This window comes from Rhinolophus hipposideros, assembly GCF_964194185.1.
Source record: "Rhinolophus hipposideros genome assembly, chromosome: 1".
Classification (NCBI taxonomy): Eukaryota; Metazoa; Chordata; class Mammalia; order Chiroptera; family Rhinolophidae; genus Rhinolophus; species Rhinolophus hipposideros.
The window spans coordinates 64,816,938-64,841,071 of NC_138047.1; the positions used below are offsets into that span (position 1 = coordinate 64,816,938).

Here is a 24,134-nt window from a genome sequence, read left to right on the forward strand (position 1 = left end):
TCATACAAAGGAAATAAAATATTTGGCCAAGAGGGAGACTTTTGACTATATTACCCCCAGAACTCCTTCCTGTCTATCTCCCCAGTGTTATAACCCCATAAATAGTATCATTAAAATGTTACGGTGGTACTCAATGATTATTCTTAATTCACAGTAACATCTTTCATACACTCTTGTTTGTTTTAATCAAAAGCACTTATAATTCTAGGGAGTCAGAAACTCAATTATATTATATCAATACATACAGTTTTCTTTAGAGCTGATTATCTTCCTAAAGCAAATAGTGGCTATATATATGATCTTAAATTCTCCTTCAATAATATAAAATATGAATTCTAGGCTCCCATTGTCTCATCTATTTCCCATTGCACTGAAAAGCAACTACATTTTTTTTTTTTACATCAAGTGGTAAATCTTTCTCCTTCACTATGAGTTATCTCGATACTCTTCATCTCAAACAGCAGGGTGATCGGGGAAAAAATTCGGGTGATCATCAAGGTGACCGAAGTCTTAATAGAAAACTCTCCTTCATTGGTCCCCAAATGGATTTCCTGGGAGACCTCCAAGTCCTTGTCTGGAGACATGAGATGGTCAGGCTTTATTTCAGTTTTTCCTAGCTTGGGAACAATGAACCAGCCATGGTAATAGAGGAGGAAAACTTACCGCATAGCCGTATTGAGAAATGCTGAAGTACTGAAGTCATGACAGCCAAGGCACTACGGTTTTGAGATTGACCAACAGCCCGGCAAATAACTACAAAGAGCAAATATGAAGAATCAGGAATGGAGAAATGATTTCATGAAGAATTCTAGAGAACATCCTCTTTAAATCCCGTACAACCTTGTAAACATTTCTGCTGGGGCCAAGTCTTTCTGGAAATCCTGTCCACTCATCTAAAGACTCAGCATATCCTCTTTGCATGGGTATTTCTTTCTATAGCTGAGGCTGTTTATGGTTTTAAAGGAATGACAATATATCTGTGTTTCCTTTAATTAGAAGACCCTTGTGACGGCTTTACTTTCTCTGTGACTGCACACAATGGAAGGCCCATAAGTACCGCCTGTTCTAATGATACGACCACTGTATGTTCCCACCAACAGACATAATGGACATATCCTGAGCCCCTCATGCCCCTCTCTACTTCCATAACACAGCAAGCTTTGTTATTTACAGGGTTTGCATTCTATCTCCCAATGACTTTAGGAATAATTTTGGATTCAGAATGCATGCCTAAAGTAACCCATAGCCTAGACAGGTACACAGTATAATGTGGTGAAGTGTAGCATAAAATATGGTAAATATCTTCATTTAAAGCAACAAAAAGCAGTATTGCAATGGAGACCCCAGGAAGGACTGCGCCAGCAACAGACGGGTACATAAGAAGAGGTACATACAAAACTTCTCCTCACTGGCACTACCATGGGGGACAGGCATGACAATGACAATGTTGCTGGTGTCACTACATACGTTTTAACTTGATCTAACCAAGTGTTTAATATATAACAGCTCCCAGTAAAATACGGTTTTATGAGGGGCTTTAAAAGTTCTCTGTGTAAACCATTAAACAATAATAAATCAAAGCCTCGAATATATCAAACAAACATATTTTTCTATATTGAAGGACATTTATTTATTGGAGGACATTTTAGGAAATATACAAAGGCTTATCAGTTCCTCAGTAAAGTTTAGTTTAGTTGTTTCCAATGGCAAGAATTTGTGCTTATTACCAAGTTTTAAGGATAGCTGCTCCTTTCTAGCATTCCTGTTTACTTCATGTAGGAGGGGAAATGTGACAACTGGTTCCCTTCACCTGCTTATTTTTCTATGAGTGTGTAAAACTTAGATGCATGTAAGGTTAGGATTAATAACTTTTAAGAAAGGTATGCAGAAATATATTGATATAAGAGAATGTCAGGAACTCAGAAAGAAGGGGACCCAGTACTGTGTGAACTTTGAATTTTTCATTATTTTGTAGTACTTTTCAAAACACAGGAGGGACCAAAGTCAGGCAGTTAAGGTGTCATTTTCATGAATAACTCTTCCAATTAAAAATTTTCTGGTTTTTTAACTTCCCATTTATCAAGGTTTCACTATATGTTACCAAGAAGTCTCTTTTAAAATCTCATTTGCAACAAAATGTTAACTAAAGTTGTTAACTAACAGTAGCAAAAAATGCTGGGTAAAGAGAAAAAAAGTTGGTACATTCCCTAATATGAGCTATACTTTAATATTTGGCTTCCCTAAAAGTAAGAGTCCCATTTACCGAATCCTCCAAGCAGGTTTGTCATAGCAGGTGAATTTGCAGGCAATAATTACTTCTCACAGAAGAAACTTCTACTCACCATCATAAACACAAATGTAATTTCCATGAGAAATGTTGCTAAAGATACCACACTCTGACCTGCTGCGATGGCCAGTGCCATAGAACTGGCCGCATAAGCCACCATCATGAGAGTAAACATCATGATGAAGAAGGACTCCACCACTGGTTTCAATCCTTAGGAAGATAGAAGGGGTTAATCCAACTGCCTAGGTCACTGTGTATCTCAGATTGTTTATTGTGCAAATAGCACTCTATTTTGAGAAACTGGTAATGGAATGAAAAAATTCATCCTCTGTCAAACAATCCTGGATCACTCATTTCATTGATTTCCCCCCACCCCATATAATGACACAAAATGATCATGCAGTTTTCTATATCATACTTACTGCATTAGCACTTTGCCATGTAACACCTATGCTTCTTTATGTGGAATTATTAACAATTTCTGAGTGTCTGAGATGGAGGCAGCACACCTGGCCAGAAGTCTACTGGCTTCTCTTCAGAGAAGGAGAATTGTCAGGAGCACACTCTTTTCACCCAGACATCACCACCTTATGCAGTGTTTGCTGTAACTGTGTTGGTGAAGTAACTGGGAAGACAAGGATTCCGTGGGCTCCCAGTAGTTTCACTACCTGAGGAAGAACCTCAGAACCCAAGTCTCTGAGACAAAGTACCACAAAGCTTGGGGTTGAGGATGGAGTGAAATTACGTTTCACAAAAATGCTTTATAAACTATAATGGGCTACAATTATGGGTCAGACAATCTGAAGAGTTTGGAACAGCCATAAGACCACCAGTCAAAAGTCTGAGGATCTTAGTTCTATGCTACTTATGTATGATACACCTCTTTTTTGATAAATGGATGTTTAGCTCAATCAGAGCATTTTCTCAATAGCTCTGTCAAAAATATAAATAGTTCTCTGTATGTGTGTGTATCAGGAAATATATGGAAATTCTGAGACAATGAGCCTGGAGTGAAGCCTAAACACAATGCACAAATGAATCTGTCTACATTTATCAAACAAGTGCTTTATTAAACCAATAAGCTTCAAAGTAGCTATCATTCACTATCTTAATATATACAGACGGTGTCAAAAAACATATACACATTTCAAGAAAGGAAAAAACTGTATTAAAATTGTAATACTCAATGTATACCAATAACAAAAGATGAATACACGTCATGTGTATACATTTTTTGGAACACCCAGCATATATGCTTTTGAAAAGAAGTTATATATATTCTTGTGAAAAGAAATTCTCTTCCCCTAAAATTGGAGACTAAACACACATACTTTCTTATTGCTTACCTAACAAGAAGTATGTGATACAAGTAAATATAATAGTTGTTAACATCCTCATGGGTAGCAAATCAGATAACAGTTTTCCAAAGAAATAAGATGACACACTGTAGTATCCACTGATATATTCATGTCTAAAAAACAAAAAATTCATACCATACACCCCACATTAGTTTAAGAAGGCACAGACCAGATGATGGAAACACTTGCTGTGCAGACTTCTGTGGCCACCAGGGGTCTAACAGACACCTTCCGACATCCTGCAGGTTTACCCACCCCTTTCACCCAGTCAGCATCAGGCACCATCGTAGGTGCCCCTTCCCTGGGACATCGTCACACCAAGATCTGTGCAATGACCCCTCTTCTCCCTCCTAATAGCATCCACTTTGCCCTAGGGGACCCCCACTCCAGGTAAACAGGTTCTGCATCTCCTCCCTCTTCCGACACTGGCTCATGTGAATAAAAGCACGTCAGCAGCTGATCCCAGTGGTCAGAGAGGGTTTTCTTTCTCCCCACTTCTGGTTGTGAAGAAGGTGGCACTGCTATTCTCCACACCCCCAAGTGCCGCTTCCGTTAACTAATCCCTGGTTACCCCTTCCATGTCACGATGAAAAATAAAACGGCGCTCCTCCCATCAATGATGGTGCCTGACAACTGTGTGTCCCTGTCAGTATGAAATCCTATTTTCTACCCTCTGAAGTCCTAGATCCCTCTCTGTCCCACAAACTCTTCCTGTCATTCCAATCTCTTCCACCAATATCTTCATTCTTTCCCTCTCTAATGATTGCTTTCTTCAAGCATATAAAAATAGGGAAGTGTCTTCCAAATTTGAAAAACACAACAAAACAGCCTGCACTTTATTTCAAGGCTGCCTTCCGGCTCTTTCCATTCTCCCTTCCATTGAGGGCTAAGCTTGCCCTATATTCTTTGTCACCTGTACCCACCCACGTTCAATTGACTGTTCAACCCACTACTTTCTCTCTACCAAGCCCCTCAAACTTTTCCTGTGAAGGTCATCATGACTTCGTATTTGCTAAAAACAAAAGATCCTTTGCAGCCTCTTTATTTTGTATTTTCTCTGCATCATTTGCATTTGCTGGCTATGCCCTAATCTTGAACATCCTTTTTCCTTTGGTCTCAGGACCCACACACTCATGCTTTTCCTTCCAGTCTCTGGCTGCTTTTTCTCAATTAACATCAGTCATCCCCAGGAAGTAATATGGGGACTGAAATTGGATGTGACCAGTTTGACCAATAGTCCCGACACCAGACCACCCCCCTTCCCAGAACAGAGACATACTCACATAAAGAGCTTCTTCTCGACAACAAGGAGCTCTACAGCTGAAATACTGCTGAAACACTGGTTATCTATCAGAAAGAAGAGTACCCCAGCTCTGTAATGAGAGACAGGGAACTAAAGCACTGCATCGATTAAACATTTTTAATCAATTTCCTACCTGCAAATCTCTTTCTTCAAATGATACAACGTTAAATAACTATTCTGGTTAAAACAGAGAGGGAAGTGTGAGCCCTTTCAGGTCTCTCACCATCCCTGTGTCTCCAGAGTGGTTCCCCTGGGACTCCATATAGCACAGTTTGAAATTCAGGGTCCTGGGTTACCATGGATTGAACTGTGTCTCCTAAAACCCCTATGTGGAAGCCCTAACCCTCAATGTGATGATAGTTAGAGGTGGCATCTTTGGAAGGTGATTAGGTTTAGATGAATCTAATGAATTTAGGGTGGGGTCCTCATGAAGGGATTAGCACCCTTAGAAAGAAAGGGAGAGACCTCAGAGTGCTCTCTGCACCACTAAGGACACAGCAGGAGTAGCAGCAAGCCAGCAGAGGGCCAACATCAGAGTCCGACCATGCTGGCACCCAGATCTCCAGAAGGGTAAGAAGTAACTTCTGTTGTTTAAGCTACCCCACCTGGGGTTCTCATATGGAACCCAAGCTGAGGGTTACATAGGTGATAAAAGTACTATCACTTTGAGTTTTAACTAACAAAAACACTGACTACCAGTCCTAATGTATGAACAAAAAAACAGCCAAATAAAACCTGCAAAGGTTAAAAAGCTCTATTAACCACTTTTTCAAAGTTGAGTAAAGATGAAACTAAGATATGAGGAGGCAAAATGAAAGACAGTGGAGGCAAATCTCCATCGATACTGTACTATATGCTTTGACAATACAATCATCAGCAAAACCTACATAACACATGGCCAACATGGTTTCTAACGCGCTCAGAAAGAAAGCAGATCATGCTTATGAAGGAAAAATTAATTTGTGCATGTGTAAGAAAAGAATGACTATTAATGCTTCTCTCTCAGGGAAATAATTAAGGGTTATAAAGGAAAGCACAATTTATCAACACATTGAGGGAAATATAAATTTTATATAAAGCATGCTAACATCCCTGAAATGGTGTTGGGATCCCTTCACAACCAAACAACTTAATTGACACTGAGGATTTAAACAGAGCTAAAAGAGATTGAGACATCCTATTATATGGCACAAAAATAAGAGAGCATGTAAAAAAAATTCAAACCCAAGTAAACAGCCCCCAAAACGGTGTCCATGTACATTAGGTAAGTTTTTATAGCACCAAAATTATAATAATAGTAATAAAGAATAGAACTTAGACAACAGGCTGTTATAAAAATCAATGTTTATACAATAATAAATAAATGGAACATAGCCAGACACAGCACACAAGCAGCTATGCAACTTTCTAGACACACAAAAAAGCCTAGTCTCAAAGGAAAAGCTAATTTCAGAAATAGGACACATGGCAACATTCAGCTCAATTTGTTAAGTTTTTCATGTAACAGTACAATAATGTTCACAATGATTCAGACTAGCAGACAGTGAAATTCCTCCTAAATTATAAGAATTTATTTTATAACACTAAACAGTTTTCGTTAAAGAATTTAATATATTCTAATTATTTTCAAGGTGGTAATCCATGATACTGTGGAGTCCTATCCACCTCCCCACGTCAAAGCAAAAAATAGAAATGAAATTAACTCACAGTCAACAAAAACAAAAAAGGTAACTGGACTATGAGAAAATGTAAAACTATTATGTATCAAAGAACACCGTCAATAGAGTGAAACAACAGTCCACAGAATGGCAGACAATATTTGTAAATTTATTTCTGATAAGGGATTAATATCCTGTACACTCTTACATAAAGAACTCTTGTAGCTCAACAGCAAAAAAAAAAAAAACCCAACTGAAAAATAGGCAAAGGACTTGAATACCTATTTCTCCAAAGAAGATATACAAATGGCCAATAAGCATATGAAATGATTCTCAGCATCACTAATCAGTAGAGAAATGCAAATGAAAAATAACAAGATACCACTTCACAACAATTAGGGTGCTTATTACAAAGTCAAAAATAAAATAAAACAATAAGTGTTCACCAGATTGGGAAGAAATTGAACCCTTATACACTGCTGGAAGAAATGCAAACACAGGATGGTGGTTCTTCATAAAATAATAAATGGAATTATGAAATGATCTAGTAACTCCATTTCTGGGTATATACCCAAATGAACTTAAAGCAGAGACTGAAACAGATATTGATTTGTGTTCCCATGTTCATAGCAGCACTATTCATAATAGCCAAAAGGTAGAAACAACCCAGGTGTCCATGGATAGGTAAATGGATCAACAAAATGTCATGCATCTATACACTGGAGTACTAGTCAGCCTTTAAAAGTAAGAAATTCTGACACATGCTACAACATGGATGAACCTTACAGATGTTATGCTTAGGGAAATAAGCCAGTAACCAAAAGACAAATACTTTATTACTGTACTTACATGAGGTACCTAGATGAGTCAAATTTAGAGAAAGTCTAATAACAGTTGCCAGGGAATAGGGAGAGGGAATGGGGATTTTTGTTTCATGTGTACATAGATTTATTTCGGTAAAATGGAAAAAAAAGTTCTGGAGATGAATGGTGGTGATGCTTGCACAACAATGTGAACGTGATGAATGCTACTTAACAGTACACTAAATACAGGTAACCAGGATAAATTGTGTGTTCTGTATATTTTACCACCACACACACACACACACACACACACACACACACACACACACACACACTATAATTAACAGTCCCATTAGGCTTTCAATTCACTGACTTATCCTACTCTGCAATTCATCCCGTACTTCTCTGAAATTCAAACTCTTAATGGGTTAGCATTACCTTGAAAAAAGCAACAGCAATTTCTCAAACTCAAAATTCAAATTTACTTACCTATTCTGGATTCCGGTAGGGTCACTTTTAAGGTCATAGAAAACAGCACTTATAATGAGTCCCAGGAAGATTGTTACAATTATCTTTTCCGAAACAAAAAAAGGGGGGGAAGAGTTTCAATTAAAAGAAAAAAACTTAACACATTATTTATTATTATAATAAAACATATATGATGATAATCAAATCTCTCAATTGAGATAGAAAATGAAATAGGTTGGACAGAGGACTTGGGAAAATGTAAAACTGTGTATATTTAGTAATATATACATATTACTATATGTATGTAGATATGTATATGTATATATATATATATATATATATATATATATATATATATGTATATAATAACTGCTGTCTAAACTAAAATAAAAAATAACCTCTGTGTGTTGGGGGGCCTGTTAGGAGAACAAAGTAGACTACCGGGAAAGTTACCATTCCTCCCAGTGCTTCCGTGGCACTGGCAGTTCAGGGTCCAGTTCAGGATACGGGTACTTGGAACGTCACACAGAGTAGGAGAACAGTGCAAGCGCCTAACAGAGTCATTTCGGGAATAAAATCAACTTGAAGTGGCAATCATTTCTGGCCTGACCTCTCAAATTTTCTGGTAGTGAACATGCATAGTTTTATATTTCAAGAGGTCGAGTAAAAAGAGGATACCTTTACACTTAACATAAAACTAAATAAAAATTTTAAAGCACACATAAAATATCTAACAATGGAATTCTGCACAATAAGAAAGTATGGGTGAGCTGGGGATGCCTGCCTATCCTCCTAGGGAGAGTCCACCTTGGAAAAGTCACTGCATTGTCACTGTCACCAAAGCATTCAGTCAGCTTTCCCTGAGGGCTCCCAAGTGCTTCCATGACCCAGTCTCCTGTCACTTCTCCAGCAACTTCAGCCTGTAGGGCCCACCGCCCACAGTGTAGAACTAAGCTGCCAATTGTTTGCCATGCTGACCTACCGCCACTTACTCAGTGTGTTGGATGAGGGCTAAGAAAACTGAGTAAACATCACTTATTTTCAAGATTGATAAAATTGTCTCTGAAGGACACTTCTATAAGCAAAGGCTAAGAATTACATTCTGATATAATTTGTCTAAGGAACTTCTACCTATTGTACTTTTAAATTGTATTAAATACAAAAATGTAAGAAAGAGTAATCAATAGAAAATAAAATGTCCAACCTTGTACTTGGAATCTTCTAATTTCAAAGAGAAAAACAAAAGTCTCAGGACTACAACAGTGCAACGGTATCAAGACTTGAAGTCACTTGTCAAGCACGCTTTTTGCATGAAGCAAATCAAATTGAAATTGAAAAAAGGATCGTGATCTGTGTAGGCTACTTTGTGAAGACCACAGTCTGCAAAGAATATGATTTGAAACAACCTTAAAAATTCCCTTGCCAAGACAGAAAATTTTTTGAAAAAAAATCTATTGCCCTGGCATATTTTAATTACCCTAAGAGAACACTGTACCTCAGGTCAACAGATCAAGATTCCAAAACAAATTAGGATGACTCCAGCAACATATAAGCATGCTCTATCTAAGTCTATACTTTCACACAGTATAACTTTAAGAATATTGAGACTTTTTAAACTGGACACTCCACATGCTTTGTTTCTTGTGAATTCAAAGGTGATTTCTTCTACTAACAGATGGTCAGGATTACCATTAGGATGTTTCCTACAGGTTGCAAAGTTCTAAAAGAATTTTCAAAGTCAGCTTTCAAACATACTGACAAAATGACTAATCCCACAACACTGTCATGCTTTTACAAGGGGCATCTTTATTTCCTTTTGCGTTAAGGAAAGCAAAGAGATAAAGTAAACACTGCACAATGGAGTAAAGACTCCTTGTCTGTGTATCTGGCCTCTATCTTCAACAGTAAGAAAAGAAAAAAAAGAAATTCTCTATATGTGTGATTCTACCTTTATTCAAATTTATTTACCAATATTTCTCAAGGTGAGTTCTGAGAGATATTTATGGCTGTCACAAAAATATTAATGCATCATCAAAATGTTTAATATGCTAATAATATAGATTAATCTCGAAAAGATAATATTTTCCAACTTGATTTGATCAGGAAACCCTTGGTACTTTAAATGTACATTAAATCTTCTTACACAGAATCCATTCATTCCAAGATCTTCCAAATACATTTCATTAAATGCATTATCAGTAGCAAAGTCTAAATCATGTAAATGACCAGTTCAAACCTAAGTAAAGCTCTAAGACAACAGATACAAGATTTATCAGCCGGAATCCATAAAAAGTTTTAATAGCTACACCTTCAAACACTTAGAGAAGAAATGACATACATGGAAAATTAAAAACCCAAACCAAGGGTCAGTGAGGTATAGCACAAAGCCAAATAGGGTCCACCGTGTATTTCTGTTCAGTCCAGGAGATAACAACTGTTTTTACATTTTTAAAAGGTTGAAAAAAAAGGGGAAGAATATTTCTTGCCACATGAAATTTATGTGAAATTCAATTTCATTGTCCATGAATAGTTTAGTTGGAGCACAACCATGTCCATTTGTTTATGTATCATATCATCTGTGGCTGCTGTCTCACTAAAATGGACGAGATTACTACATGAGACAAAGACCACGTGACCTACAAAGCCTAAAATTATCACTACCTGCCCTTTACAAAAATAACTGGCAAATCCCTGCCCTCAGCTAATATGCCAGTATTCAAAAACCCGAACAAGAGCTGATCCAGTTAAGCAGATGCTCAGGGACATGCAACGTTCTATCCCTATTGTATGAGATCACCACTGCTCTGAACATTGTGGAATTCCTTCTGTGGAACTGAGTTCACTGAGGAGGCAATTAGGCTGAACAGGCAACCTGGAGACACTAGGCCTGGGGTTTGCAGCTGAAGGAACTCGAGCACCAAAAGATGCAGAATCGTGGTATACTAGATATATTTCCATACTTTAATCAGGTCTTGCTCAGAACTACAATATACGTAACTTGGACAGGACATTTATAAACCACTTTGAGAGCCAAGATAAATTTATTTTCGAAGTAAAAAAATCTAATGCATGAATCACACTGAAGAATCAACTCCATTACATCATCTCACTGTTGACCAATGGGAAACCAGGTTGACATGATTCACAGACTTGTTTCCAGATAACATCAAATCTACTCTAAAAAAACAAAAATTTACCCTGGATTAATAGTACACAAACATTTTTTCATCTTAATGAAGACAAAATTATCTGACAGTGAATGATTGCCTTATTTAACAGAAGTCAAGTTTGCTTACCACCTTTCTGTCAGTTGCACACTGTTTTAGGCATCTACTGCTCTCTGAAGACTAGAACCCCAAATTGAGGAAGGTCAATTATAAGGAACAGCATTTGCACACAGGTTCTTCCCTCAGATATGGACCAGCCCCTCTTCCATTCAGGTGCATTCACCGACATCTAGGTGAAGTCTTCCCGGAACACCTGACCTAAAATGTAAACCATCCCTTTTCCCCATCTCCTTTCCTTCTCTCTTTATCTCTCTTCCTTTCTCCACTTCTCTGTTTAAACTTTCCTACAGCCTTTTACCTTATGCCATGCTACATACTTTATTTCTGTATGAATTTCGCAGCTGTCCCTCCTCATAAGAAAATGTGCTCCAATAACAAAAATCAAAGCAGAGCTCAATGAAATAGAGAACAAAAAGACAATAGAAAAAATTAATGTGACAAAGAGCTGGTTCTTTGAAAAAATTAATAAAATTTAGAAACTCTTGGCTAGACTCACCAAGATAAAAAGAGAGAAGACACTAATAAACAAAATCAGAAATGAGAAAGGGGAAGTTATCATGGACACCACAGAAATACAAAGGATCATTCAAGAATACTATGAAGGACTATATGCCACCAAATTCAATAACCTAGAAGAAATGGACAAGTTCTTAGAAACATATAGCTTTCCAAGGCTGAACCATGAAGAACTGGAAAATCTAAACAGACCGATCACCAGTAAAGAAATTGAATCAGTCATCCAAAACCTTCCCAAAAGCAAAAGTCCGGGACCAGATGGCTTCACTAGTGAATTCTACCAAACCTTCAAACAGGATCTAATACCAATCCTGCTCAAACTCTTCCAAAAAATTGAAGAAGAGTCAGTACTCCCTATCTCATTTTATGAGGCCAACATTACCCTGATACCAAAACCTGGTAGGACAACACAAAAAAAGAAAACTACAGACCTATATCTCTGATGAATACTGATGCAAAAATCCTAAACATAATTTTAGCAAATCGAATACAACAATGCATTAAAAAGATTATTCATCACGACCAAGTGGGGTTCATCCCCGGGGCACAAGGATGGTTCAACATCCGCAAATCCATCAATGTAATACATCACATAAACAAAATAAAAAACAAAAATCATATGATTATATCAATTGATGCAGAAAAAGTATTTGACAAGATACAACATCCATTTATGATTAAAACACTTAATAAAATAGGTATAGAAGGAAAATACCTTAACATAATAAAGGCCATCTATGACAAGCCCTCAGCTAATCTCATAATTAATGGTGAAAAACTTAAGCCCTTTGCTCAACGTTCAGGAACACGACAGGCCTGTCCCCTATCACCTCTGCTTTTCAACATAGTGTTGGAAGTCCTTGCCAGAGCCATTAGGCAAGAGAAAGAAATAAAAGGCATCCAAATTGGGAATGAAGAAGTTAAAATATCTCTCTTTGCAGATGACATGATGCTATATATAGAAAACCCTAAAGACTCCACCAGAAAGCTGTTAGAAACAATCAGTGAATACAGTAAAGTTGCTGGCTACAAAATCAACATACAAAAGTCCATTGCATTCCTATATACTAACAATGAAATCTCACAAAAAGAAATACAAAAAAGAATTCCCTTTGCAATTACAGCAAAAAGAATAAAATACCTTGGAATAAACTTAACCAAGGATGTGAAGGATTTATATGCCGAAAACTATAAAACATTTTTGAAAGAAATTGAAGATGACACAAAGAAATGGAAAGACATTCCGTGCTCATGGATTGGAAGAATCAACATAGTTAAAATGGCCATATTACCCAAAGCAATATACAGATTCAATGCAATCCCCATCAAAATCCCAATGGCACTTTTTAAAGAAATAGAACAAAAAAATTGTCAGATTTGTTTGGAACCGCAAAAGACTCCGAATAGCCAAAGCAATCTTAAGAAAAAAGAACAGTGCTGGAGGTATCACACTGCCTGACTTTAGCTTGTACTACAGGGCTACAATAATCAAAACAGCATGGTATTGGCAGAAAAACAGACACATAGACCAATGGAATAGAATTGAGAACCCAGAAATAAAACCACATAAATATGGACAGATAATTTTTGACAAAGAAGCTAAAAACATACAATGGAGGAAAGACAGCCTCTTCAATAAATGGTGCTGGGAGAATTGGATAGTCACGTGCAAAAGAATGAAACTAGACTGTTATCTGTCACCATGTACCAAAATTAATTCAAAATGGATCAAAGATTTAAGCATAAGACCTGACACAATAAACTGCATAGAAGAAAACATAGGTACTAAACTTATGGACCTTGGGTTCAAAGAGCATTTTATGAATTTGACTCCAAAGGCAATAAAAGTAAAAGCTAAAATAAACAAATGGGACTATATGAAACTTAAGAGTTTCTGCACAGCAAAAGAAACCATCAACAAAATGAAGAGGCAACCGACTGAATGGGAGAAGATTTTTGCAAACAGTTCCTCCGATAAGGGTCTAATATCCAAAATATACAAGGAACTCATGAAATTCAGCAACAACAAAACAAACAACCCAATTGAAAAATGGGCAGAGGACCTGAAGAGACATTTCTCCAAAGAGAACATACAAATGGCAAACAGACATATGAAAAAATGCTCAACATCACTAATCATCAGAGAAATGCAAATAAAAACCACAATGAGATATCACCTCACCCCAGTCAGAATGGCTATCATCAACAAGACAAATAGCAACAAGTGTTGGAGAGGCTGTGGAGAAAAAGGAACCTTCATACACTGTTGGTGGGAATGCAGACTGGTGCAGCCGCTATGGAAGGCAGTGTGGAGGTTCCTCAAAAAATTACAAATAGAATTACCATATGACCCAGCAATCCCTCTCCTGGGTATCTACCCAAAGAATTTGAAATCATTTATACATAAAGACACGTGTGCTCCAATGTTCAATGCAGCTTTGTTTACGGTGGCCAAGACATGGAAACAACCAAAATGTCCTTCGATAGACGAATGGATAAAGAAGTTGTCGTATATATACACAATGGAATACTATTCGGCGTTAAGGCAAGATGATACAGGAACATTTGTGACAACATGGTTGGATCTTGAGAGTATAATGCTAAGCGAAATAAGTCAGACAGAAAAAGCAGAGAACCCTATGATTTCACTGATATGTGTTATATAAACCAAAAACAAGACAAACAAATGAGAAAGAAAAACTCATAGACACAGACAATAGTTTAGTGGTTACTAGAGGGTAAGGGGGATGGGGGGTGGGAGATGAGGGTAAGGGGGATCAAATATATGGTGATGGAAGGAGAACTGACTCTGGGTGGTGAACACACAATGGGATTTATAGATGATGTAATACAGAATTGTACACCTGAAATTATGTAATTTCATTAACAATTGTCACCCCAATAAATAAATTTTTTAAAAAAAGAAGGAAAATGTGCTCCAGAAAAGCAGGGATATTCAGAATTACCCGTTGTGTTCACTAGATGTACAAGCTCCCAAATGCAGCACTTGATCAAGAAACTTGTTGAATAAATCAGGAAATAAATGTATGCAGCTACCAGAAAAACCCAAATGAGACTAAACAATTCCTTTACTACACAATTTTTGAAAACAAATTTTCTCTAATGATGATCTATTAAATCTAATCTATTAATAGTGATGATCTATTAAAGATTGTCCAAATCAATATAAATTCTGAATTACATAGTCCAAAAATCACTTTTTAAAAATTTCTTATATGTAAAACTTTTTTTATGTTTTATTAGTTACATTGACTGGTTTGATATCCCAAATGGAATGGGCTGAAAATGTCAGTAGAAGATAGTAATATCCTAACGTGTATGGTGTATCCTAAGTAATATCCTAACGTGGATGGTGTCAGAATCTAATGTTGCTACATGAGCATTTCAGAGCATAATTAGAAGAATCTGTAAGATTACCTCAGCTATAGATGCATGGGGATTACCCAGTAAGTTTTTGAATGAACGCTTGGCAATCCATTTGAGTTGATGACAAAAGGAGGAGGCATAGGTGAGCTCCTTGAAGACTACACTCTTCTTCTTTTTCTGAACCCCTGAGAGTTGATCTAACTCAGCTTTTGTTTCTCTGAAGAAGGTGGAGTTGACATAAAACTCAGCTAATTTTTCTATGAGTGGCTTATCTCTCTTGGACGGCTCTTCAGTCTCGTTGGCTTGGAATAAAAGTGGATAGAGGAAAACATTAACGAAATAACTGATTTAGTCCATTTTTACTGTAACTGGTTTCATAGATGCTTCCCTAACATCTAAATTCTAAAGCTTGACTGTAAATCATTATAAGACCTGTTCTTGTTTTATACATTAGAAATATATAGTTAAATGACCTGACAACAGCAAACCCACTCACCATTTCCTAAATACAATATCTGCACCCTGATTCTTTCAAAATAAACTTAATAGGAAGTTGGAATTCTTCATATAAAAATGTCATCCTTGCTTTCTACTATGGGCAAATGCATAAATTACCATGTTTCTTATTTCAAAACACTACATAAACAATGTCATATTTTTTAATGGAAACTCCCCTTAGACACTATCAGATAAATGGTCATTTATAAATTAAATAAAAAACACAACACTCATGGCCAACAAAAACTTTTTGACTGGTGCTATAGACTGAATGTGTCCCCCAAATTTTCATATACTGAAACCCAGTCGCCAATGTGAAGGTATTTAAATGTGGGGCTTTGAGGAGCAAATACATCATGAGCATGGAGCCTTCCTGAATGGGGTTAGTGCCCTTAGAAGTGGCCCCAGGGAGCCCCCTCCCTGCTTCCATCATGGGAAGAGGCAACAAGAAGATGGTTGCCCACCTATGAACCAGAAAGTGGGGCCTCAACAGACACTGAATATGCTGGCGCCTGATGGGCTACCCAGCTTCCAGAATTGAAAAATAAATGCGTATTGTATATGTCACCTAGTCTATAGTATTCTTGTTACAACAGCCTCCACATACTAAGACAACTGGCATCTGAGGGCAGCTTTACTAATATAAATTCACAGGTACATTTTAATGAGCTACCACACTGCTAGACTTCAGTCAATTCGACAAGGTGATAATCTGTGACTCTGGACCAATTCGCATACCTTCACCACCTTCATCCTCTCTGTTTGATATCACAGCAGAGGAGTCTCCATTAATGACATCCAGGAAGAAGTCTGCAGGGTTATTATAGGGCTCACAGTGGTGACCTACAAAAGAAGGCAAGTCAGGTACACAAAATTCATGGCCTTGGAAAATAACGACTCACTTGCATGGGGTGAGGGAGGAGAGGCTGGGGTACAGAATTTAACAACTTCTCCCTCGTTTCTTTCTCTCTTCTCCCCTTACTAAGTTACCCCTTCTTTTTACATATTCAATCACACAATATTTCAATAATTCTCCATCTCCTGGCAAAATCAACCTCCAAACAAGCCTGGGACTCCCACAAAGCCTTACCCATCGTAATTCATGAGACCTGAAATACCTGTCAATATGCTCTGGTTCTTATCGTTATTTCTTCAAAAATTAAATATAGTCCCAAAGGAAAAAAAATATATAGGTTGAAAAAGAAAACAGAAAGAAAGCTGCATCTAGCACTAATGCTCCTCAAAGCAAGGAAACAACATAAGCCAGAGGAGGCGTAGCAGGTCTGTGTTAGGGAGGAGCTCAGGGCATGCTCGGTTGTCAGGGCTCACCTACAGACTTCGAGAATGCCAGTACCTACTATTGCAATGGTTCTTTCTCCATTTACTAAATTCAGATCCAAATTTAATATGCAGCTGGAATTGCAATGTGGAGAAAAAAGCACCAGAGCAGCATTGTCAAGAGGATGTGAGCAACACCGCACACTTGAAGTCTTACCTTGACTTCTTGAGCCAGATCATCTGAACTCATCTTGTTCTATAGTCTAATTCTTAGAATCACTTCATCTATACTCACCAGTCGCATGTGTGCTTGACTGTCTTACATGATAGGGATTCAACAAAAGCAAATTTTAAAAGACAGCTAAAGACTATTTACAATTATAGTTGGGGTCATGAAGAATCATCTATAATCATATCCAAATATCTCTAAAATGAAGCAGACTGAATGAGCCATAAAAAGTATTACATTTTTCTATCTGAAATAGAACCAGACTGACCAGAACTGTCAGAATGTTGGCCCATCAAAGTCAGGCTCAGGAGTAGCCATTCTATTGACTGGTAAGTCACTCATACACACTCCAATCTAATTTTACTAGAAAAGCAAGCAGCATCTCCATGAACCCTCATAAAGTCAGACCAACATCCCATGTAAGGACAAATAGTGACTAAGATTGATCTGTCACAGAATCAAGAATACAAATGATTTGGGGGTACTGTAAGGCCTTCCCAAAAATGTTCAACTGACAGATAACTGGCTGTGAGGCCAATATATTAATTGAACTGTTAGGAAAAGGTCACCAGAACTGGCAACCAGAACAGATACAGGCCCAGTAGAAACAGTCCTACACATACACAGAGTATGCACGCATACTCACATAGGACAGGAAAGAGACCTAAATAACAAGCCAGTGCTGCAAAATGAAGAAAACTTCTAGCACCAAACTGAGCAAAGAAGTTCTGCAGTGGTGGAACCCACACTATGTCTACGCAACGAATAAAGAGCACTCATGGCCTTCTCTGCTCTTCCAGGATTCTATGAGGAAGGACCTCACTGCAGGAAAAAGGCAACCATACCAGCTGATGCAAAGTACCCCAAGGCCTCCTGAGCAGGCCCATGGAACATTACTCTTCCTGAGGCCAACAAGGTGAGGCTATCAAACAGCTTGAAGATGGAATAACGAGGCTGATGAATGGAGAAGATGATGGTTCTTCCCTGTTTAGACATCCTAGTTGAAAGTGAGAAAATAGTGAGTCATTAAACATCTGAAGTGTGCACCTCTTAGCAGCGAAATTTATTCCAGCCTTTACATCATTTATTCCTACTTCAACTTGATTTTCTCTTACTAACTTCCCATCTCCTGTTATCTCTCTAGAGTTGGGGGGCATAAATCCAATGTTCTTATGAAATACGAAGGTTTCTTGAAGTGTCCCATGAACAGTCTAATATCAACTAGAACATGAATTAAAACTGCAGATTCCTGAACAGTCTTCCCAGACCTGCTGGGTCTTGGGAATCCATATTTTCAATAAGCACCCAGGTAACTTGTAAGTACACTCACATTTGAGAACTTGTCATGGACTAAATATTAAAACAATCATTGATGCTCCAGTCTCATGGATCAGTGAAGTCTTTCGGTCCTACAGGAACTGGTATGCATTCTTCAGTCCTAGCACTACAATTAACATTGCTGAGTACTTACTATGTCTTTGCTGAATATAGGTACCCACATCTGAATTTTCACAATATTGTTATTAGGCAGTTATGAAACAATACTGACAGTAACAACAGTGTTATTACCTGCATTTTACAGATAAGCCTAAAGGTTAGTAACTGGCCCAGTGTGTCACAGTTGGCAAGGAGCGGGGCTGGGCTTCAATGGACCGTGGCCAAAACATTGCTAAACTATATTTACACAGGATTTGCTACTTATGGATAGAAGAAAGAAAGGTCAAAAGCACTATTCAAAAACTGTTATTAAACATATTTTATAAGAAGAATCACTTCAATTGAAGCATTTTCTAAGCACCTAATATTAACATATGTTAGCAGTGTGCACACGTTTGTTCTTCCTCAAAGAGGATCAGGCCAGTAAATCAATCGTTTCAGAACAATGTGGAATAGAAATAGCTGGGGGTTCCTTACAAGCAAAATAGAAGATTATAACCTCTGAAGATGATACAAGATAAAAGGCACAACAGGAATAAGTCAAGAAGAAAATTAAAAAGTAGTCGAGGTGAAGAAACGTGGGGAAGAAAGTGTACGATACCAAGGTCAATTCAGGATAAGACAAGCAGTTCAGTGTCATTGAAAAGTTGGGTTATGGGGATGGGGAGGAGAGAAGCTAATGAAAGAGTCTGCATCAAAAAACAAGCATGTGATGAATCCCTTTACTCAGAAGGTGAAACTTTAGTCAGTAGACAACAAGGAGCCGAAAAAGGACCGGAAGCAGGGAAGTGGATTGGTGTGACAGCCTTGCTACTGAGGACCAATGGCATCAGTATCAGTATCTCCGACTAGATATGGAGACTCTTCTCTACCTCAGAGCTGTAGAAACAGGTTCTGCATTTTTAACAAGACCCCAGAAGATTAGTGTACACAGCGAAGCTGGAGAGAGATTGGGTTAGAGCTCTAGGCATAAGCAAAGATGCTTGTGTGCGAACTAGTCTGAAACATCATGATAATATTTACAGTTATCTTATCAATTCATCATTCGCTAATGAACACTGTTAACATAGCTGCAGATGATAAAAACACCATGGATGTATTCTCTAACTGAACTTGAACACCAGATCCATTACTTGGCATCGTCATGTATGTGTATGATGGATATCTCAAACTGAAGGTTTTGAAAATCTTAGACATCTTCCCATCTTCACATTTCTTCTAATCCAAGCAGAAAGACTTGCTTACAAGTGCATGGGAATCAGAGAAAACAAGGTAATGATAGGTAGGAAATGCCATATGAAGAGTATGTCTGGAGGCAGCTGAATGGATCAGTTAGTTAGAGCATGAGGTCTTAACAACAGGGTTGATGATTCAATTCCCACATGGGCTGGTGAGCTGCACCCTCCACAACTAGATTGAAGATGACCAGCTTCCACTGAGCTTCCAGAGTAGCGGCCGGATGGCTCACTTGGTTCGAGTGCAAGCTTTTAACAACAAGGTTGAAGGTTCAATTCCCATGTGGGATGGTGGGCTGTGCCCCGTGCAACTAAGATTGAAAACGGCAACCGGACTTTGAGCTGAGCTGCGCCCTCCACAGCTAGCTTGAAGGACAAGGACTGGTGGGTCCTGGAAAATACATGGTTCCCCAATATTCCCCAATAAAATTATAAAAAGAAAAAAAGAATTATATATATATAAAAAATTATTGTAAAAAAGAGATGTCAACAACTTAATTTTTATAATTTCTCCTATTAACCTGATCCTTTCAGGGTCTTCTTATTGAAAAAAGAAAATGCCATTGCTTTCACTACATTCCTCCATTATTCAAGTCCCAAATATTAGAAGTCATGCTCTCAATACTCACACCCTAAATAGATTCAGAATCCACACACTTCTTACCACGTCACCACTACCATCCTACTCAAAGCCACAATCATCTCAACTGATCTACCAAAAATAGCCTACTCACTGGTTTCCATGCACTCACCTTTGCCCAATTATATAGTATATTCTCTATATGGCTGCCTCTCACCGGTTCTAAAAGCACCTCAGATCACCTAGGGACAGTAAAAGCCAGAATTCGTAGAGTAGCCTACAAAAGTCTATATAATCTGCCACCCACTCAATTTCATCTCATGTTCTATTCTAACTGTGAAGAACGAATTGTATCCCACCCCACTCCCAAACTCATGTGTGGAAATCTTAAATCCCAGCACCTCAGAATGTGACTGTATTTGGAGATAGATTCTTTAAAGAGGTAAATGACACTCTTGAAGGTCATATGAGGGAGCCTAATTCCAATACAAACTAGTGTTATAACACGTGATCAGGACACAGACAAACCGAAGGAGGGTGAAATGAAGACACAGGGAGAAGACAGCTACCTACAAGCCAAGGAGAGAGGCCTCAGAAGAAATAATCCCGATGGCACTTTAATCTTAAACTTCTGGCCTCCAAAACTGTGAAAATATTAATTTCTATTGTTTAAGCCACCCAGTCTGTGTACCATGTTATGGCAGCCCAAGCTCCAGACATTAACAAGCCCCACTCCGTTTCGGTCACTGGGTTCCAGTCCCTCTGGCTTCTTGATGTTACAGACACATTAGTCATGGTCTGCCTGAGGACCACTGTCCACTCCCTCCAACTAGAACCCTCTCCCCCCACACCCCAGGTCTTGCTCACAGCTCAATGGCACATCATTGAGGACTTCCTGACCATCCTGCTGTGCAGTGCAGGACCCCCGACTCCCACCACAGCAGTCTTCCCTACACTCTCAATCTACTTCATTTTTCCTGAAACATTTACATTTATTAGTTGAATGTTCCCCTCCAAGAAAAAAGGAAGAAATATTTATCTTCTGTGCTCCTTACTAAGTCTTCTGCACAGGAATCATGCCTGGTACACAGCAGGTGTTCATATATTGCATGAATGTAAGAATAATGTTCCCATAGCATTTACCTCTTCAGCAGCAAAAGGACAGCATTTGCTGAGCTGGCGTCTAAACCAGTTGTGGGTTCATCCAGGAACAAGATGGATGGATCTGTAGTAAGCTCCATTCCAATACTAGTCCTTTTCCTTTCTCCTCCAGACACCCCGCGGGTAAACTGAGTTCCAACCTAAAACACAATTATCATCAATATTAACAATAACAACCTCAGACAGTCATTTGTTGAGCTCCTAACATTTGCCAAACCTATAAGAGGCACGTTATCTCATATCCTCATTTATTCTGAACAGCAAAAAAATGAGTATCTGGGAAGTAGGTTTCTCCTTAATTAAACAGATAAAGTGAGGCTGAGGTCAGAGCTGGTATGTGGCTAAGCCTGATATGAAACCATGTTTCAAATCATTCTATATGTTCCTTATCATATCAAAAGTTTAGCTTTAAGACGGAAGTTAGAACTGAAAGATGTAGCCCTTACATAGTGAAATCACAGTCTGACAATGGAGATTAAACACAGGACAGTAAAAAGTGAAAACATCTATAATTTATTAGTTCTTCTAATACCCGCCACTTTCTACCCTACTAAAAAAAAAAAAAAAAAAAAAGTCTTCAAGTGGAGTTACAAGACCTGGGGGGTAGCAACTAAGGAAGTTTACTTTCTACCATCCACATTAGCACCCCTTAAATTACCATAAGCTTCCCAAACTGACCCCATTTATACCCTAACTCACCACAGAATTCCCGACTCATTCTTTCAGACAAATTCTGAAGGCAGAATATTCTACAGGGCAACTGGCTCAGTCTTTTCAAACGCTCAATGACCCTGTATGCAGTTGGGAGAACAGGAAGATTTGGGGAAAGGCAGGAGATAGGCAACAATTCTTATACTAAGAGTCTTCTGGAGAGAATATTCAAATGTTACTCATGCCATTGATTTGATCCAATAACAATTGAGCTATAAAAGGCATGGAAAGACAACTGGAGAAATGTGAGTGAATATCAGCTCTATATAGCTGATATTAAATATTATTAATTTTGTTAGTTGACAAGGGTAGTGTAGTAACATAGCCAAATATCTTTTTTTTAAATGTATAACAAGTATTCAGGGATGAAATATGATATTTATAACTTTGCTTAAATTACTTCAGAAAGAAAAACCTGAAGCCATTATTGAAAAAGATGTTAACTGAGAAATCAAGGTAAAAGTTATTAGTAATCATATGGTTATATTAATTACACCATCATCATGTCAAAAATGTAGTAATGAGATGATTCTCTCTATATTTCTGTTACATTTAAAATTTCATAAAAAGTAAACATTCTTAATGTATTGTTTCAATCAATTACATAAATAAATTCTAAGATATCAACAACTGTCTTCAGCTTATATTCCTTGGAAATCCATACAAGGAACTCAGGGCAATGACTGCCTAAAGGTAAAGAATGGAAAGCACCTTACTAGAATGACAAAATCAAATAAACAGAGCCCCAGCAAAGGAAACTGAATCACTCATGAAACAAAAAAAAGTGGTACATGGTAGTATCTCAGAGGTATTCTACCAAACAAAATACAGCAAAATATACTTTATAGAAAGGACTGTCAGAAAGTGTACTATGATGCAGCCAGAAGAATATCCCCAGTCTTCATTCCCTCTAAGGGATATCACAGGGGATTAAATGGGAGCCATCAGAATCTAAAAAGCTCATCTTCACCCAGAGCTTCAGATGTCTTCCCAGCAAATCGTCCATATCTATTCATCAACTGTAAACTTCACTCATTCGTCTCATTTCCTCTTCCTGATCCTGCACAACCCACATAAGGAGTTCTTCTTGTCTCTCTTGCCCATAACTTTTACCTATAAAACCTAAGAGAGCCCAGCACATGCCAGTAATATTGGAAGAAGGGAGAAAGGGAGGAAGAGATGGATGCGAGACTAAGTGCCAAAAGAAACCTTATAGAAAAACAACATCAGTGCTACACAAATTAGTAATAAGCACCAATTTGAATGAAATAATTTTGGAAGCCAAATTATAGCAAAGTGAAAACCATACAGCAAGACCCATGAAGTTTTGTCATTTATAAATTCCAGAAATATGCCACAAAAGCAACAAAGTCCCCTGGAGGAAGAAAGGAAGAATAGCTAAAAGGGGAAGGAGATAACAGAAAGAAAAAAGTTACTGTACAGATACTGAATGTGACAAGACCTAAACAATTTGTGTGGGGGACGATCACGAGCTATAATCACATGGAAGGGACACCTGTTCTTTGCAAAGAACACTTTTACATACTGGACCACACGCTGTACTTCATTTCCAGGATTCAATCATTTTTTTACTTTTTTTCTGGTTAATCCTCACCTCCATATTACGTAACTAGTCACTTTTCTCACCCTAAGGAAGACAGCCACTTTTGACCACACACATTATAGAAAACATGTGAATAAGAGTTACACTATCCACACAGGGGAGTTCCTATTGCCTGGAGATGATACCATCAGTTTTTTCCACGTTACCTTGGAATCTGCCACTTTAGCCAGACCTAACTCTTGAATGACCTTGTTTATCCGTTCATTCTTTTCATGATTTGTCATAGTTGTTGGGAGCCGAAGAGCTGCTGAGAACTGCAAATTTTCTCTCACTGTCAGAGTTCCCATCACAACATCATCCTTAAGGCAAAAGAG

General features: G+C 38.0%; 1 pseudogene across 1 annotated transcript in view; it reads right to left on the bottom strand.

Moving 5' to 3' along the window:
- The window catches only part of LOC308490394 (broad substrate specificity ATP-binding cassette transporter ABCG2-like), a 32,615-nt pseudogene that overhangs the window by 3,327 nt on the left and 5,154 nt on the right, over positions 1-24,134 (bottom strand). Inside the window, exons 4-13 of the transcript in view lie at positions 23,967-24,119; positions 21,468-21,625; positions 17,918-18,069; positions 16,304-16,408; positions 15,119-15,369; positions 7,899-7,981; positions 4,929-5,018; positions 3,634-3,758; positions 2,343-2,497; positions 664-753 (exon numbers count right to left, since the gene is read on the bottom strand). The product of the transcript in view is annotated as a broad substrate specificity ATP-binding cassette transporter ABCG2-like (transcript). The remainder of the gene's footprint in view (positions 1-663; positions 754-2,342; positions 2,498-3,633; positions 3,759-4,928; positions 5,019-7,898; positions 7,982-15,118; positions 15,370-16,303; positions 16,409-17,917; positions 18,070-21,467; positions 21,626-23,966; positions 24,120-24,134) is intronic.